Source organism: Zootermopsis nevadensis, unplaced genomic scaffold, assembly GCF_977971745.1.
Source record: "Zootermopsis nevadensis isolate Lab colony 2312 unplaced genomic scaffold, Znev_1.0 Znev_ptg000010l, whole genome shotgun sequence".
Taxonomy (NCBI): domain Eukaryota; kingdom Metazoa; phylum Arthropoda; class Insecta; order Blattodea; family Termopsidae; genus Zootermopsis; species Zootermopsis nevadensis.
Window position 1 is genome coordinate 7,568,601 of NW_028259142.1, and position 16,271 is coordinate 7,584,871.

Consider the following 16,271-nt stretch of genomic DNA (forward strand, 5'->3'; position numbering starts at 1 on the left):
TAATACACATGTATTACGGTATTAGGTGTTCTCTGGTCATACCCTCCAAACACGTAAGATACCTGCACTGGTAACGACGTTTACATCTTATATGTTGGGCACATTGTAGACCGGAAAAAAAACATAAAAGCTTCAGATTTGAAATTCAGTCTGTGTGAGGTACATGTTTTGAGCATATTGTGTGTATTACAGACGAATTTGAAATCTGCGGATCGAAATATAGTGTAGTCAAGTATTCTCATTATTTTTCAATTGTATCTATACATCCTTCTACCGAATCGCAGTTTGTTTTCGCGAATGAATTAAAGAACTGTGTTAGAATGGACGATGCAAGAAGCAAAAGTCCGATTCCGCTGTGGCAGGAGTGTCCTGACGTCTCCGATTTAAGGTTTGCTCTTTGTGGTATTTAAGTTAGTTTAAACGAATCTGTATAGTTGAAGGTTTCAGCAATTTCACATTTAAACGGTTTCTTATGAAGGCATCCTGAATTTAATAATTGCTGAACAGTTGTCATAGGAAGTTGAGGTTATATTAAGCCGAGCAAAACTAATTAATGTAAAACTTTTCTGTGAAGTGAAAAGTGAGGATCAATATATCATGTTGATTTAAAGTTTTTTAAACATCTTAGGAATTTTTGAAGCAAGCCTTCCTGCTGACACAGTTAACAGGAACAAGCTAATGGAAATTTTAAAGGCATGTAACATACCCAGTCAACTTATTGTAGCAATTTATAAAAAAAATCAACCTCATTGCAATAAAAATGAAATCTGATCTCTCAGAATGGGAATTGTTAAGATTAACCTTTCAGATGGCTGGTAATTTCATGTGGTGCTCAGTTAAACATAGAATATGGTGTGAGTATGCAGTAACATTGTTTGCAGTGCTGATAGAAGTTTTGTTTAATTCTTTTTGTGACAGGGCTGAAAGCAATGATTCTTGTGGTCTGTGGAGATGATTCAGTATGTTAAATTGAAGTATGTTTCATAGCTTAAATGGAAGTTTTAAAAAATATATGCTGCTTCTTTCAGTGCCATGCAGAATGAAAATATTTTAAGCTTTATTTCATATTGCATGAATCCTTTGTTTCAACAATTGTGACTATAGTGCAAAGCTGATTTAATTTTTCATAATTTTTTTCTTGTAATTTTTAAGAGGGTAAGTAATTTCAGTTTATGAAACTTTGATAATGACACTTATTTTCTTTTAATTAGCAAGATGAGCCTGAATGTATCCAAGAAAACAGCTTCTACTTCATTTAATGTAAGCTTATCGAAGACTCTAACAAGCTCAATGTGACAGGGAAATGCATTGCAACACAGGAAACACCTGGTAAAATACCTAAGAAAATGCCAGGTAAAGTGTATTTTTAATATGTTCATAACTTGTAACATATATGTTTAATTAGGACCAGAAATTTATTTACTTCTCTGTCCAAATCTGCTATTTCCTTGGCAATAGTAATCTTTTCTTCATTCTCTGGGTTACTGAGTTTCTAATTGATATCAAAATAATCTCTTTATGCACTACCTTCTAGTCAAGTTACCATACTCTTACAAGGAAATCTGGTCAGTTGATACCCACCAGTTTTGGCTCCTGCTTTTCAGTATTGCTCTGGCCCCTCCTGTGACTTCTTGGCCAACATATTAGTTGATACTTTACAATTTCTTTGAAAAACACAGTTTTATTTTCCTCTTGCTTTACTGTTATTTCAGAAGGCATACCTGCATTGCCTGCCATAACTCAGTTTGTAGCAGTTGTTTGGCTATGATGCAGGCAACTCAGGTTTGATTCTGCGTCAGGCTTTTACAATCATGAAGTCTACAGTGGCTTTGGGGACTCAAATTTAATTTATTTTCTTATGTGTTTGCAAATTTTCCTTCTCTGTTCTTTCATTAAAATTCAAGAATGAGAGGTGTACACTTGGTTTCTGAGTGTGAAAGGTCGAAAATACACCAGTATTTTATAACAGTGAAGCTCTATATGATGCATTGTGAGAATAGTATCAAGCATGTTAGACTAGGATGACTTGATTCTGGATGGTGATTATTTCAAATGCAACAGAAACACAAACATTTGTGACATCACAAACATCAAACAAATGCTTGCCTACTTGTTGCATTTGCATTTTCAGATTGTTACTTCAAACTTCACATAATGCTATTGATTTGGCAGCATACTATGCAGACCTTGTAATTATGGAAACAGGTGCTTGTGTTTGGTTTTGTATGAGTGTGTTCCTTTTTTTAGTCTTTTTTATTAGATAGTTCATAAATAACTGCAATGAGAACCTGGCAATCCTGAAACACTGCAATATAGTTTTTAACTTGTCTATAAAAATACTCTGCAAGGCTGACATTGTGGTGTACATTTTAGCAGTATTATTTCATTGAACAAGCAGACATAATTTTCTTCAACCAACTACTTGTCAGAATTAGTCTGTTGTCCCCAGGAATCAAAAATTTGCAGAAATTTATGCATCTCCTCATATGTATTTGTTGTTTTTTTCAGCTTTTTTGATTTTATTATAGTTACAGAGAGTTTAGAAATTTCTGTGATAAATGCTTTAATTTATTTTACAGATGCGAGAATTAAATACACTGCTTTTGCATAAGAATATGAAAGCTAGCAGTTAGATTGATAATCAGATATTCTGAAAAGGTGTTACTATGTAATAACTGAATTATGGACATAACATATTGAGGAATGAACTGCACTCTCATTCACAAATATGAATGAAGAAAAAAAAATACAAAGGGATAAAAAATAAATGACAATTTATCAAATCTAAAACTTCTTGACGATGGTGAAGAGTCAATTGAATAAAAATTTACTTGGATATTATCCATCGTCTAGTAATAAAACGTTTATGACTTCCAAAACAATTATAGATGTGATGATTCGAAGGATATTTCGTGGGGAATCTGACCCTGGTCACCTGTACTATAGGTAAGCACACTTCCAACTGAGCTATTGCAGACAACACAAGTGTACATCCTTTTGTGAGACTTATCAGGCAAAAGTAAAGATCGTGGAAAATAACATTTTGTATTAGAGAGACTCAGTTGATGGCTGACACAATATTTTGGTGATAAAGTCAGAGGAGGGTCCATTGCCATCATGGAATATCTTGGGCAAAACTATGAGGTAAGGTCTGTGCTAACAAGGGATGTCCTGCAAGTAGTGGCCAAAGGGTTAATAGTGGTATGACAAATATGCTGTTGATTGGTGTGTGTTATTTACAAATTGGCAAGCCAGTTTATTGGCTGTGGGTTTTTGTGTGGCCGATAAAAGGCGATTCCTGTAAGATTCATAATAGATGACAAATTAAAATAAATATTAAATGTGTCAGTGAAATGTTTACTTGATGTCTTTTCATATTTTATTTATTTGAGAGTCTGTAGTTTATGTGTACATTATTGTTAAATAGTATTTTAACCATTTTCTGTATTTTAACAGGTGCTTGTTTATATTCAACAACATCATCATCAGGCAAAAGATCCAAGACTCTGATCGGTGGTGATCGATTTATTCCTGTTAGAAATGCAACCAATTTTGAACTTGCACATTATAAGGTAATAAATATGTTGGTGTTTATGAAACATGCAGGTTGTAATGGTTGTGGGCCGTGAGAGATTACATCATGATATGTGAAATGTTTGAGAACTGTGTTGAGTCACTAAACACGTGATGTTTGCTGGTATTTCTGTAGTATATAGGCACTGTTTAAAATGTTGTCTTGTAGGTGGTACAAGCAATTTTGAGGAATGTGCCATGACGCATTGCTTTGAGAAGTGGTTAACTACCTACGAAAGTTACGTTCATTATTCATGTCAGTGTGTGTCAGAATAACAAAGAAAAATTGGGTTCAAGCTTGGGGAGTGGGGGGAGATCAAAATTTGCCTGTGGAGAGTTAACTGTTATTTTATATTTATAATGTAATTTTAACTAAATTGAATTTATATGAAGTTGATGTGATTTCTTGTCAGGTGACCCAGGAACAACAACCAGATGATGAATTGATAAGCCCTTCACAGAAAGGATATCAGCGCTTCATGTCAGAGTATCTGTTTGGTGGAGATGTTAGAAATATGAGGCTTCTATCATACAAGAACAAAGCACCAGGAAGGCCTGATGTAAGTTTTCTGTTTCACTGTAGTACAACAGGTAATTCGTAGGTGTTTGCCTCACCACAACGATTGTTACTCTTACTGCTTGCTAATTAAGAGAATTAGTGATATGATGTGGAAGATCAGCACATACAGTAAAACCCAAAGTAGCATGTTGGACACTGCAAATAGAATCATTTTCAGGTGATTTGTTGCTTGTTTTATAGGGCTAGATTGCTCGTGTGTTTAGTTTTATCAGTATTTATTTTTAGATCAGTTTTTTGTTAGCCAGAGAATTTCTGCATTCATTAACAGGAATTTAGCACTTGCAAGTTAAAATTAAACAAGTTAATCTAATAATGTCTTCAAATTGAAATATTTTAGAGCTGCATTTAGAGTGTAACCAAAAGTAAAATGTGGCTTCTATCTAAAAAGTTTGGTTCACCCTATAATATAAATATTCAACTACTGTGTTTTAAAAGTAGCTGTTATTTGAACAATGTGTTCTGAAACTTAATGGGCATCTTGTAAATCACTCAAGAAATTCTGCTGTAACTACAAGTTATAATCTGATTTTAAAACTGTTTCTAAATATTTTGTTAAATGTAGTTTTTCCAAGAAATCAATTTGTCTTGATATTCTGTCAACATGTGTGACGAAAATATAAATTATTTATGCTATCTATTTTTTGTAATCAATTTGTTAAGCTTATAAATAGTTCTAAAGTTGAGTTCTGTTTGTCACTTTTTTCATGGCATTATACTATAAACTCATTTATGTACATTCAATTGCAGGGATTCTTGGATCCTCTGAACGTCACGTATTCCACGGCACGACCTTCAGGAAAGATTTTGACTTGATATACAGTGAAACCTCGATGCATCGTTTTCGGCGGGGGTGGGAAATAAAAACGATGAATGCGGGAAAGCATTAAATTTTTTAAAAAAAACAATGTTTCTCTTTCAAAGTTACTTCTTTTTACCAAAAAAGTCTTTAATGGACAACTGGTTTGTCGAAACTTTACGTTTTAGGCCAAACAGAGCCCTTTCCACGTTCAAAATGTTTTCTTCGTCACGTTCACTAATATTATGCACATAAAAGAACGACTTCACTTTTGCCAATGCAGCGTGTGCTTCGGCAAAACTCGGCAAAGTTCGGGCTCGCATTCGTCGTTTCTCCCTCTTCCTCACCGCTCCACCAACCTTCGCGGACTATAACAGGAAAAATGGAAGTACTATTACTGCCGAACTCAACGAAACGTAGCTGTAGAAGACACGATATGAACCAGAAGAATGAAAAAGTTTCGCTCGCCTTTCCTTTGTACTTATAATAAAAGCATTTGTGAAGAAATTCACACTGCACATGCCATCTGGCATCGCTGGAACGAAATATGAGTGCACCCAAATTAAAATCGTAAAATTTCTGACAATGGGCACCGCCATTCACTCCAACTATCACCCCTGCACCGCTGACCCCTCATTCCAAAACAATCTGTGCTGGTTGGGCGACATAACAGGTTATCGCTACTGTGTATTCCAAAAACATTGAGCGTCTTTCGGTATTAATTTATCTCAAAAATCAGCATTTTAAATTCTCAGAAACGATCATTGCGGGAAAATTGTGGGCCGGGACTAAGATTTTTGAACGATCGATGCGATAAAACGATAGTTCGAGGAACGATAGAAGCGGGAAAATGTAACATTATTTTATATGGGATGTATTCGGGACCGAACAAAACGGACGATCCATCCGGGAAAACGATAGTTCCGGGAACGATGGATAGAGGTTTCACTGTATTCCACAAAGTTCAGACATAATTCTTGATGCTCCTGACATTGTGGATGACTATTGTAAGTTGGTATTTATGTATCTTGTAAGAAATCAAATTTTAATGTTTTATCAGCAGATGTTTGTAACGATTAAGCTTCCAAAAGGGTCAATGGACAAGGTCGAAAAGCCCAACAATCAAAACTTAAAATTAAGGTGTAGAGTGGAACACAGGCCTCTTTCATGACACTTAATGGTTGCCTCAAAGGGAAGTTTAAAAACAATAGACTTAGAGCTGGTAAATTTTTCTTCGCTCATCTCAATTACCTTTGTAGTAATAAAGCAGACACCTAATGCTTGTAATTGGTTCATAAATATGATGGAAGCGAGACCAGAGCCTTATCTAAGAATGAACATTATTTTATTCTGAGTAATTGCAGTGGTACAGATGAAATGTGTGATTTTGGTTTTTGGGAATAAGTTGTATCGAATGTTGAAGGTGTTCCAGCCTTTCGGCAGTGTTTTCCTGAAAGGTGACATTATACACTGCAGTTATGATGCTTATTCTAATCCATTGATATTAGGTTATAATTCAAGGCCTTTTATTTCTGGTTGGAGAGAATATTTTGGAAGTCAGGTGTTTGTATTGATTTTTCTTTGTGTGTCAATTAAGGGCATTTACAGAAGATTGAAGGAGTTTCATTATTTCATGCAACTTATTTGAAGAAAACCCTTGGTGTCACTTATGGTGGTTTTAGTGGATATATTTATTTATAATATTACCATAACAAATCAGCACTTCAGTACAGTTTATTTCCAGGAACCCTAGCCAATAATCTGGTGATTTTCTCCACATAATGAACATTTGTGCGATGCAGTTTTCAATATATTGTATGCACAAACCCTGTGTAAATGACTTAATGTACAATGGACGCCACTCAAGCAATGTGTTGAATCTGGTTCACCTTACATGTTTCTGCAGTCAGAGTATATGTACATATTGTTCTGTTACGTTGTAAAAGGTCTTTTACCTCATATATATCCCCATTGTTTTTATTTTTCTCTGTATGTGTGTATTCATACAGAGAATGTCCTTCAGTGGACATAATTAGTTCTATCTGAATCTGAGATAACCCGTTAAAGTTTGAGGCTTTTCTGAAAAAGGTAATGTATTTTTACGGCTGCACAGTTTTTGGTTATGCATAATACACTGTGCCTCTTTAAAAAAATTGTTCAAATTTGAGTCATAGATTTTGTTGTAATAGTCCTTGTTATTTCAGATCTGAACCTGGTCGATTGGAGTCCGAACAACATCCTGGCAGTTGCTCTCAACACGAGTGTGTATCTGTGGAATGCTGGTACTGGTGCTACTCAGAAGTTGCTCAGTATGGAAGGGAGTGATTTTGTGTGTTCTCTGAGTGGGATGCAAGAAGGAGATTGTTTTGCTGTGGGAACAAGTATGGGAGTTATACAGGTTTGTTATGTTACCAAAAAAGTATATATTTATCCACTAACAGAATTAGTGGCATGTAAATTGTCTGCTCTTGAAAGATGTTACCTTCAAGTTAAGTGGGAAGTGTAGATGAAACACCTGTATTCTTTGATATGACTACCAATGTGACAATATTGACATTAAACATTCAAAATGAGTGGTGGCTATGGACTAGCTTAGAATAACAGTAGGTGCTTGGAGAAACTGACACTCTTTGTTTTTCTAAAAAGAGGAAATCACTGGTACCTGAGGGAAAATTAATTTAGAAGTTTTGATGCAGCTTGCAAATTATATCTTATTGAAATTCAGGTGTGACTTAGGTATGCACATAGCTTATATTCATATAAATATGGTGGTGTTATTGGTAGAAGGAACAATCAGATGGTAAAGTGTATTTTAAATAACGTGGTTGAAGAGCAGAGCACGGTTCAAAATGACAATTACGAAATGTCATGTAGCAGCTCCTCATTGAACACAGTCACAGTGTGAAGAAAACATTTGCTAGTAGTTTGTATGGATATTTATTCTTGAAAGTACTTTTATTTCTCGTAACTATTTATGTGAACAGTATTACTGTAGTATACAATAAGTTAGCACTTCGTGGGCTGTGTGAGATCAGAAGTAATTAGAAAATAACGACAGCAACAAGATGATGGGATTTGAGCCTGGTTTGTGGTTTGAAAATAATAAATAATAATGATAGTGGTAGTAATAGTAGTACAGGAATTGCAAATGTTTAGTGCCTTATGCATTCCTTTATCTGCTGTCCCATAAAAAAAATTCTGCTCTCATTTCATGACATTTGAATGAATATTTTTGGGTTCTCATTGTTTTGTAATTTTAGAATACTCAAAATGATTAATTGAATTGTTTTGCTTTTAAAGTTGTGGGATTGCAGCAACATGAAGCGAATACGTATCATGGGCGGTCACTCGGCACGTGTCAGCTCTCTGTCTTGGAATTCTTACATTCAGAGCAGTGGTTCTGCTAGTGGTCAGATCATTCACGATAATGTTCGACTTAGAGATCACAGTGTGGCTGGGTTTTCTTCTCATACACAAGAGGTGAGAAACCGTGCATAGAGAACTCCCAGAGGATGGAGCCAATAGTTTGTGCTAACTATGCAGAATCCATTGGCATGTTTACAGACAGATTCATTCCCACAACACTAAATGAAGGTCTACTACCCACCATTTAATCACCTCTGCTGACAAACTACAAACATTATGTAGGCCAGTTTTAACAGTACTCTGGTCTGCTATCCCTCCCCACCACACCAAAGGTCATGCCATAACTTACGCAGTCAACTGCAGGGACCTAAGTTTCTGTTCATGGTAGTGACATATTCGTGGCAGGAAAAGATTATAGTATTGGGAAGGAACACTGATGCTACAAATCTCGACGCCCCTTCCAGAAATCAAAAGTTCATTGTTACAGTAACACAAGATGAAGATACTTTATTCGCTTGGAGTTGCTGCAAGAAACCTTGCACTATACCTCATCTCAAGAAATTAGTAACCTCTCATACCACTTGCAGAGACAGGCCACTACATATCTAATCATGGGCTGTGACAGAGTGAACTTGTAGGCAGTTACCAGTGTTTCAGAGGAACATACTGTCTCCAACCCAAATGTTGAAGTGAGAAGTGTTGGGAAGAGGTTGGTTTATATAGGGCTAGGAAAAGGACCAGGCCATGGTGATTGTCCAGCCGGAGACCAGGAATGAAGAAGGAAGATGGAAATGGTCCATGCCTATTGAAAAGAGCCCTAAAAGGGCCACTTATAATCTCTCTCCTTACCCAACTTCTCTCTAGCTCCTTGTTTCCTATCAGCCGAGACTGTCCAGCTTCCTTGCAGTTAAAGTGAAGCTGCAAAGTCTGATTTCAGACCCCTATAAAAAGGCAATGTTTCAGATAAGTCTTACTGAAATGCTATGTCACGTTGACAAATGTGCATTTTCCCCTTCCCATCCCTCTTTAACCTCTGGTTTTAGATTAAAATATTCACATGCATGCAGTCTCTTGAGAAAACTCCCACGGTCATAACGTAATTTATATTAGATGTGTTATTGATAACTTCACTGTTTTCAGGTTTGTGGACTAAAGTGGTCTCCAGATGGCAGATACCTAGCTAGTGGTGGAAATTACAATATGCTGTACATTTGGCCAGTTGTTGCAGGACGAGCTTACTCACAACCCCAACCTTTATACTCTCTCAGGTAAGTGGATACTTGATGATATAGTTTCATATTTGCAAGATGATATTAATTCCATGAAAATAGTAAAATGCGATTGTAGACATATATTAGATCTTGAAACTGTTCTAGTATTGCAAACTTGATTGTATTTTAGTCACACATTCTTGGGCTGTCAGTCATATCAGTTGGTTAAAAATCACCAGTGTTTCAGGGACCATCTCCATGATCATTGCTCTAGACACAAAAATGATTTTCACAAGGGAATGACAAACACGTTTTCAGTTTAGTAGAATTGCACTGCAAAAATTGTGACATTCCATTCCAATATAAAGATGCTTATTTTCCTGCTGTGTCGTAATTTCCAGTGTTTGTTTGTAGTGCACATCAAGCAGCTGTGAAGACACTGGCAAGGTGCCCATGGCAGCCTAGCAGATTGGCAAGCGGTGGTGGAACAGGTGACAGATGCATTCGCTTTTGGAATTGCAATACTGGTTGTTGTTTCAACACCATCGACACCAAGTCGCAGGTAAGTCCTGGATATTTACTGTATTTAAGACCCCTTGACTGCCATGACTATAGAAAATACATAACTGCTTAGGCTGATGCACTGTTAAATTTGGTAGGTACAGTAGCACATCTATAGTTATTAAGTGAATAATTATTGTTTTATTTAAAAATCTAGGCAGCCATGTTAGTGTTGTGTCAAAAACCAGCATTTCAGAGACACTGATAATGGAGACGGAGCTAGTCTCTGAAACATTGATTTTTCACTCCACATTGACATGTCTGCTCATTTGAGAAGATTTTATAACAAATATGTAACGTGACTTGTGTTTGTCAATTTACAAACATCTCAAATGTGTGGACTGTTGCCTAACTACTGCATGATTATCTTGTTGAAGCTTGTAATAAAATGGCCATTACCTTCATATTCAACTACTGTCTTCTGTTTGTTAGACATTATTACCACTAAGGGAAGGTTTATGAATGAAAAGTCTCGTTATGTGTGTTAAACATTTTTTCATCCTCTTAGTTCATAATTGTCTTGAATTTTTAAATCTGTCAGTCATTTGTCTCCTTGGACTGGGTTATTTAGTGGATTTTGTTACTTCCTTGAATCCACTGAAATATTTATACTGTAAAAAATTTCTTACAGGTATGTGGTCTTCAGTAGTCAACTACACACAGAGAACTCATCTCAAGTCATGGTTATGCAAATAATCAACTAATTATCTGGAAATATCCATCAATGACAAAGGTAAATGATCATAATTTTAGTGAGATAAAATGTTAATAGAGAAGCGATTGAAAATGAATTGGTTATTTCTGAAAGGTTTGTATTGGGAGATGTCTACGAAAGTTCACTCAGGATATTTTCATGTATTTTAAAATTGTACATATGTAATTGGTTAGTTGGAAGATAGATTTATTTCACACTTATTTTTGAGCATCCTGTGGCTGAGATTTAATTCTTGTAGAACAGGCTCATGTTACCAGCCACTTTTGTATATTATTGTCTTCCTCTCTGACTTAGTGTTTAGCACCAAAAATGTGATGTTTCTGATGCCCAATCAGGCACCCATTAACAAATAGTTTGTAACCAAAATCTTATTCCCATGAAAACCTGAAATCTCAGAAAATGTTTTTCCAATACTGTCATGGTAAACTTTGTAATTTAGGTTTATTTTGATATTGTTCCCATCACCTTTACTCTGCCATGCTTGAGGGAATGAAAGAAGAAAATGGGGTGGTTTTCCTGGCCTCTCAATTTGGTCTCAACCCACAACTCCTATGTTTCTTCCTCTTGACCTTCCCTCTCTCTCTGTTGTGTTTCTTAACCTGTCATTCCCATCTTTATCACAGCCTCCATTGTGAACATTTACCTTTCACTCTCATGTTCAAAGCCTTCTTTGGGATTTGTCTATTATTCATTCTTAATAAACCATTGCCCATACCATCTCCTTCTGTTCTTTGTTAGTTTTTCTTCCATGGCATTTAACTTAGATTCTATTTATTTTTTTTAAAAAAATTTGATCCTATCTCTTATAGTTTATCGGTCTATGCTTCTTAAAAATTGCATCTCTGCTGCCATTAATCTAGTAGTTCAAGATTTTACTATTTAACATAAGAATTATGATCCTTAGATGCCTATTAATTTGGATTGAAACTCTTTTATTTTCATCATTGCACTGGGTGAATATTTTAAATTTGTACAGGGACCACAGACGTTAATAACTTATGTGGTCCCCGTAGAAATTTATAAAGTATTTCCATAAAATATTTTTAATCTAAATGTCAGACAGGATCTTGTCGTCCAAACAAAACACTAACACAATACGAATATCAGTACCACCTTCTGCGTGCAGAGTCAGTTTGTATTTTTACTGCAAGAGTTTATTGCTCCCATGCCAAACCCCAAAGCTGGAGAACTGGTCCTTGCATAATTTTATCAATAAAATTATAGCATTGATTAAGTTAATTAAATCAAGTCTTGAATTAATTTCAGGTTGCTGAATTAACTGGACACAGCACGGGTATTGCAACTGGCTATGTCTCCAGATGGAAGCACAGTGTTGTCTGCTGGTGCAGATGAAATTTAAGATTGTGGAAATGTTTTGCTCCTCATCCTGCCAAGAAGAAGAAAGAGATAAGAGACTCTAAGGCTGCTCCGAGCATGTTTAAGGGAATTCGATGATGAAATTTGGTCACACAAATAATAATGTATCTATTGAAATCCTGATGTTGAGTGAACAAATAATTTGTTATTGTTAACTGTCTAGTAACTTACATAAATGTTCAAGATGCGTACTTATGTGGAGTTTTATGGAGGACTGCTTGTGATTTTGGTGATATATTTATTTGTTTTATTTATACAATTTTATTAGTTTATTAAATGGTTTAAATTATTACAACAGTATTTTTTTATTTATGGCATTCAGTTTTCACCCACCTGTTCCCAGTGGTCACTTTTATGATTGTATTAATACAATCTTATTCATGGAAAATTGTATTAGTAATATTCATACTTTATATGGTGACATTCAGAAACCGTAAAATCATTACATCTCTGTTAGGAAAGGCGGATACCACTTTCCTGGAGGACAGTAATCAGGGAAGTTTGTTATTCATTATGATAATTCAAATTAATTGTATATGCAATGGACAATGTCTGACGTAATATTGGTATAATGAATGAACCATTGTTATGAACTTGTAGTGGATCAGCCTGTGCCTTGCTGGTTAATTACATATTATATATTACAACAGTGTAAGGTTTTTCTTCCAATAAAGCAACTTACAAGGCTGGTAGCCCGAGAACAATTCATTAAACTTTCCTTATTCATTTTTATGTACACTGACTGGTACAATTTTCTCCAAAAGCTGTTCTGCAATTCTAGCAGAATAATGTAGAAAAATTTATGGGCATCAGTTTAGGCTGTAGCTCAGCTTTCCTTGTGTTCAAAAATTGTTATAATGTGGAAAGGTTGAAAATTTCTCTTCTTTGAGAATGCATGAGTGATGAAGTACCTGACTTAAGATGTGTGTCAATTCTGGGCTTTTGTGAACGTGCTAATGAACATTTCCTGAGGTTTCATAACATCACAGAGTTTCGTGAACAGCTGAATAAAAAAATGTAGTTTGTTAGTCAGGACTTGCCATAAGATATTGAAATTTGTGTTTAATCTCTGAGTGAAATAAGTCAGACTGTATTCTGGTATCATTAGTACCCAATGTTATTTTTCTTTCTTGTAGGAAAGAACATGAAATAACTAAGGCAACTAGAGTACAATTTTTATCCATCATAAAGAACACAAAAAAAGGCTCTTTGTTGAATTTGGCTTCACTAATGTTAGTGCATTAGCTGTACTATTAGGTGCAAAAGCATTGCTTTATATTCATACTTTGTTCTTTGTTATATTACATTTGATTCACTTGTGTAATATCCCTCTCCTAGATATCTATTTATTTCTTCTGTGAATATGTTGTAGAGTGAGACTTTACTGGTACAAACTATGGAAGAGTACATGCTAATGAATGGCATTTGGCAAGACAACTTCAGATTTTCTCCTTGCTATACTACATCCGGACTGGCTACCCCAGTCTTTTATGTAGTGGGAACTGGGAACTCTTTCCCAAGGATTGAAGTGGCCAGTGTGTGAAGCTGTTCACTTATTTCCATTTAGTGTTCATGTGCCTTACTTCCATGTTTACACATATTCAAGGCAAGGGAACAACTTTATATTTTGCTTCTACATATTAATGTAAAGTTTTGTTTTCTTGGCGGCAGTTTTAATTATCGGTTAGGGGGGTGTATTAAGACTTGGTTTTACGTACTGAATGTAAATATTTTTATATATCACAGAGAGCTAATTTTTTTCCTTATTTTACAATTTAATACAGTGCCAGGAACCATTCTTCGAGGAAGACATAGTCATCCTAAACCCAACTGCTGAGAAATTGGATGTGATTAGCACGAGGCTGGAGGCCTGCCAGCCTCGTGTTAAAGGGTAAGGTAATAAAACAACTTCATCAACAGAAACATCGAATAATAGTAAGGACATTACAAAGAAGTCATCAGATGTGTCAAGCAGAGTCCATGATTGTAAAAAAGGAACCAGTTCATTTGTTAGTACAGAGGAAGGAAGACAGAAATCCAAATTACAAAATGAGAAATGGACAATAAACTGAATTGTATGTTCCTCTAAAACTTTGGTAAACTGTCTATAAGACTGAGTACACTGTGTATCACATGTTTGTTATAAATCAGCTTGTGAAGGGTTATTTAGAAGGAAAGATACTTGCTTCAAATTGGTTGAAGAGTTTGCTTACTGCTGGTTAGAGCTTGAGTTAAACACATGCAGTTTTACATTGTATTTTCCTGAGAAACTAAATGTTATTTTTCTTTCATTACAGGTATGACATTTTCTTTACCCACTAAGAGACAAATAGGGAGTGACACAGAAGATCCAGTATTTAAGAAGACGAAAAGGGCTTATAGTTTGGCCAGTGATCCAGAAGCCACTGATGTATTTAAATCCTTGTTCACATCCCATCAGAAAGCACATGTCTGAAAAACATGTCTGTGATTTTAGTATTTAGTTTTACCTTTATTTCATTGGTTTTGTAGATTTCCATTATGTTTTGTAGTAATAGATTTGGGATGTTTTTCTCTTGAAGTATTTTGAACAATAATGGTCTGTTTACGACATCAGAGGGTTTTTTTAGATATCTAAATTCTAAATTAAATTTCTGTGTTCATTCTATTGGCAGTTCCAAAGTAAATATACCATTAATACATTTTCTACCATTCCTAAAACAATTCTGATGTTCAAGAGTAAACTGTTTGCAAAAATTTTCAATTTGTTAGTTAGTAATGTACTATATATTTTGCAGCAGGTATTTAAAAGACTCTGTAGTTCTGTGGATTTGTTTTGTCACTCTTCTCATAGATTGGAATAAAAATACTTCTTCTCCATTCTGTCGGGATTTCGTTTGATGTAATATATGTTGAAGAAATTCAGAAGTTGGTTGTGAAATTTATTTCCAGCATATTTGTAGAGCTCAGAGTTCATTCCATCTTCCCCTGGGGTTTTACCATTTTTATTTTCTCCATTACAATTTCTAATTTTGCTTGTGTAAAATTATTTTCATTGTCATTTTCTGAGGTCAGTATTGTTTCATCATAAGTCCGATCATGCCATAGTTCCCTGTAGTAATTTAAGAATCATTCTTTAGAGCAGTATGTTATATTAACAGATTCTTTTATGCCTCTTTTCATGTAATTCAGAATTTTGAAAGCACATGTTCTTACTCTATTTAGATCTGTATCAAGGTATGAAATAAAAGTATCCCAATGCCATGTCTTTGTTGAGCTTCTTTTCTTGCAGTAACTTTTAATCTTATATATTCTATGCAGTCTTCTGATTTTTGTGTGTTTAACCATCCGTTATATGCCAATTTTTCTTCAATATTATTATTTGATTTCTTCATCCCATTTATGTAGTCTCTTTTTAGAATGCATTTTCTATATTTGCCTAAACTTTCATAAGCAGCATTCCATCATTGCTTATAAGAATATTTCCAATTTGTGTGTTGATTGTTTTCTGATACAACCATTTTATGCTGTGATCATTTAATAATTTAACTTTATAAAAGAATTCTTTCTTTCATTTTTTTTATTTTTCTGATCGAATATCATTTAGGTGGGAATCTAAGCTTAGCCTTGCCTAAATAATGATCAGAGCCAATTTAGTGTCCTCCATATGTTCTAACATTGAGAAATAGTTTTGCTTTCTTTACATTTTTTATGAAGTAATTCTAATGGATCGTAAATTTCTTGCAGACCAAGTGTACTTACGAATTTATTTATGTTTGTAAAATGAGTTCATAATTCTCATATTGTTATATTACGAAAAATCTACTGGTTTCTGACTATTCCTATTCAGAAATTGTTCTCCAAATTATCCAGTTACATTATCATTTGGGGTGTTTCCTATTCTAGCAATAAGGCCGCTTGCTACTATTATGTAATAATTTTTGTTTACTTTACTTTACTAATTATATCCTTTAATTGTTTGTAAAAATTCTCACTCTCATCTTCTCTCCCTTCTCCTATATTAAATTTGATTCTGATTTATAATATCCTTTCATTGTTGAATTTATAATGGAGAATTTGATTTTTTTATTGACTTGTGACACCATATTGTTA

At 34.7% G+C, this 16,271-nt stretch overlaps 1 pseudogene across 1 annotated transcript; it reads left to right on the top strand.

Moving 5' to 3' along the window:
• The first annotated feature begins 8 nt into the window (after positions 1 to 8).
• On the top strand, positions 9 to 12,474 carry LOC147874195 (cell division cycle protein 20 homolog; annotated as a pseudogene). Its single transcript, XR_015534413.1, has 12 exons — positions 9 to 18; positions 160 to 388; positions 1,212 to 1,353; positions 3,457 to 3,572; positions 3,987 to 4,133; positions 5,890 to 5,956; positions 7,154 to 7,347; positions 8,250 to 8,429; positions 9,456 to 9,583; positions 9,941 to 10,088; positions 10,719 to 10,820; positions 12,069 to 12,474. The product of XR_015534413.1 is annotated as a cell division cycle protein 20 homolog (transcript).
• Positions 12,475 to 16,271: the final 3,797 nt, after the last annotated feature.